This window comes from Geospiza fortis, unplaced genomic scaffold, assembly GCF_000277835.1.
Source record: "Geospiza fortis unplaced genomic scaffold, GeoFor_1.0 scaffold599, whole genome shotgun sequence".
NCBI lineage: Eukaryota > Metazoa > Chordata > Aves > Passeriformes > Thraupidae > Geospiza > Geospiza fortis.
Genome location: NW_005054605.1, coordinates 8,765 through 12,411, shown reverse-complemented (window position 1 = coordinate 12,411; position 3,647 = coordinate 8,765).

The following is a 3,647-nucleotide window of genomic DNA, read 5'->3' as shown; positions in this document are numbered from 1 at the left end:
TGTCAGGTACATACAGGCAATGTGTGTATTTGTGATTGTGATATATATGGAGACCAACCATGGGACAGTTGTGAATTCTGATAATAACTGAGGAAAGCAAAGCATGGGAGAAGGCCTTTGAACTTATCCTTTGTCTGCAATTAACCTTAGTTGATTTAGGAGCGTTGGAATTAAAGCGTTAAGGATGCTGCTCTTTGCTTGTAGTCAAGCCTTAAAGAGTTCTGCAATAATAACCTTTGGAAGTATAATTTTAGAGTATTGCTTGTAGCCTTGAAAATATATATATTTATATTTATTTTATAGATATAAACTATATATATTTATAGAAAGTATATATATTTATGTTTATTTTTTATAGATATATATTTGGAATATATATAAAGGAAACATCTCACACCTTAACAAAACAGGAAAACAGCTTGAGAAAGGAAGATGAACATCAACTCAAGGATTTATAGTTTTGACCAAGGGAAGCTGGACATCACTGTTATGAGATTTATAGTCCTTGTAATTAAAAGGTGGACCCACATCTGGAGAGCTGGACTGCACCAGATGGGATTCATCTTTCTTCTTTCAGAAACCTGATCATCACCATCTGGGGATACTCCTTTTGGGATACATCCTGAGAAAAACTAAATCACAACAGGGTATAGAATTAATGTGGCGTAAAAATTTGGAATAGAAACTGCTGATGAGTAAAAATGGGAATAGAAACTGCTAGAATGAAGATCCTGATACTGAATATGAAGACTCTGGTGCTGAATATGAAGATTCTGGTGCTGAATATGAAGATGCTGGTGCTGAATATCAAGACCCTGAGAAAGCTTCTGAGTACCCCTATAAATACCTGTGAGCCTCAACTATTGGTGTGCAGTTCAGGGAAAACTTCCCCCACTGTACCCAGCGCTGTACTGCTCACACTTTACCATATTAATTAATAAATTGATTGCTGCTTGAATATTGGCCTAGTCAAGCTTCTCATTTATAACATGCTCCAATCAAGGGCTGGGACATCTGAAATGTACACGTGCATTCAGCAAACTCTGTGATTTCCCCTTCCCTCCTTTGGAATGAATTCCAGAGCTCTCAGGGCAGCTTTACCCCAAGAGCTGCAAAAATCGTTTTTCCTAAATTCCACGTGAAGCCTGACTGTTCTCTTCAGCTTTAAAGGGTTTTTTGTTGTCGTTGTTTGTACGTTGTGGAGGTTTTTATGCGTTTCCTGGAGTTCAAGGGCCATCTGGACTCTGAGAGGGCATTCCCAGCCCCTGGCTCAGCTCTTTTCTTGCCAAAAAGGCAGGAATTTGGTGCCAAGGCAAATCGTGGGAGAGGGCAGAGGGCGCTTTGCTGCACGCACGAAAATATGTGAGATATATGAAAAATATGGATCAGAGGAAGGATCCCAGCTGTTCCCTCCGTGCTGGGAAGCACGAGCTGGGAATCCTGGGGCTGAATAGAAAGATCTTGGTGCTGAATATAAAGACATTGGTGGTGAATATAAAGATACTGGGGCTGAATATGAATATTCTGGCACTGAATATAAAGACCCTGGCGCTGAATATAAAGATTCTGGTGCTGAATATAAAGACCCTGGTGCTGAATAGAAAAATGCTGGTGCTGAATATGAATATTCTGGCACTGGATATAAAGACCCTGGCGCTGAATATAAAGGTTCTGGTGCTGAATATAAAGAAGTTGGTGCTGAGTATAAATTTACTAGTGCTGAATATAAAGATCTTGGTGCTGAATATGAATATTCTGGCACTGGATATAAAGACCCTGGCGCTGAATATAAAGGTTCTGGTGCTGAATATAAAGAAGTTGGTGCTGAGTATAAATTTACTAGTGCTGAATATAAAGATCTTGGTGCTGAATATGAATATTCTGGCACTGGATATAAAGACCCTGGCGCTGAATATAAAGGTTCTGGTGCTGAATATAAAGAAGTTGGTGCTGAGTATAAATTTACTAGTGCTGAATATAAAGATCTTGGTGCTGAATATGAATATTCTGGCACTGGATATAAAGACCCTGGCGCTGAATATAAAGGTTCTGGTGCTGAATATAAAGAAGTTGGTGCTGAGTATAAATTTACTAGTGCTGAATATAAAGATCTTGGTGCTGAATATGAATATTCTGGCACTGGATATAAAGACCCTGGCGCTGAATATAAAGGTTCTGGTGCTGAATATAAAGAAGTTGGTGCTGAGTATAAATTTACTAGTGCTGAATATAAAGATCTTGGTGCTGAATATGAATATTCTGGCACTGGATATAAAGACCCTGGCGCTGAATATAAAGGTTCTGGTGCTGAATATAAAGAAGTTGGTGCTGAGTATAAATTTACTAGTGCTGAATATAAAGATCTTGGTGCTGAATATGAATATTCTGGCACTGGATATAAAGACCCTGGCGCTGAATATAAAGGTTCTGGTGCTGAATATAAAGAAGTTGGTGCTGAGTATAAATTTACTAGTGCTGAATATAAAGATCTTGGTGCTGAATATGAATATTCTGGCACTGGATATAAAGACCCTGGCGCTGAATATAAAGGTTCTGGTGCTGAATATAAAGAAGTTGGTGCTGAGTATAAATTTACTAGTGCTGAATATAAAGATCTTGGTGCTGAATATGAATATTCTGGCACTGGATATAAAGACCCTGGCGCTGAATATAAAGGTTCTGGTGCTGAATATAAAGAAGTTGGTGCTGAGTATAAATTTACTAGTGCTGAATATAAAGATCTTGGTGCTGAATATGAATATTCTGGCACTGGATATAAAGACCCTGGCGCTGAATATAAAGGTTCTGGTGCTGAATATAAAGAAGTTGGTGCTGAGTATAAATTTACTAGTGCTGAATATAAAGATCTTGGTGCTGAATATGAATATTCTGGCACTGGATATAAAGACCCTGGCGCTGAATATAAAGGTTCTGGTGCTGAATATAAAGAAGTTGGTGCTGAGTATAAATTTACTAGTGCTGAATATAAAGATCTTGGTGCTGAATATGAATATTCTGGCACTGGATATAAAGACCCTGGCGCTGAATATAAAGGTTCTGGTGCTGAATATAAAGAAGTTGGTGCTGAGTATAAATTTACTAGTGCTGAATATAAAGATTCTGGCGCTGAATATAAAGAATTTGGTGCTGAATATTAAGATTCTGGTGCTGAATATAAATTTACTAGTGCTGAATATGAAGACCCTGGTGCTGAATATAAAGTCCCTGGTGCTGAATATAAAGACCCTGGTGCTGAATACAAAAATGCTGGTGCTGAATATGAAGATCCTGGTGCTGAAGGTGCAGATCTTGGCTCTGAATTCGAAGATGCCGATGAGGATCCCCGTGCTGAGCCCCAGAACCCTGATGCTGAACGTGCAGCTCCCAGGCACAGCGCGGTCACCACGGCGCTGTCACCCTGCTGTGACACCTGCTGCCAGCCTCATGCTCTGCCTTACCTCGGGGAGCAGATTTAGGGCTTAAGGAGTCACCCTGGCAGCCATGTGCCGTAATCTGCAGCCTGGAAAAGTCAGGAGGCCCTGAGGCCATTATGTAAAGACAGGGCTGGGCGCTGGAGTGGGTGCCCAGGTGGTGCCAGGGCTGGGGGCAGCACAGAAGGGTTTTGGTGGTTGTTGTATAACACAGAC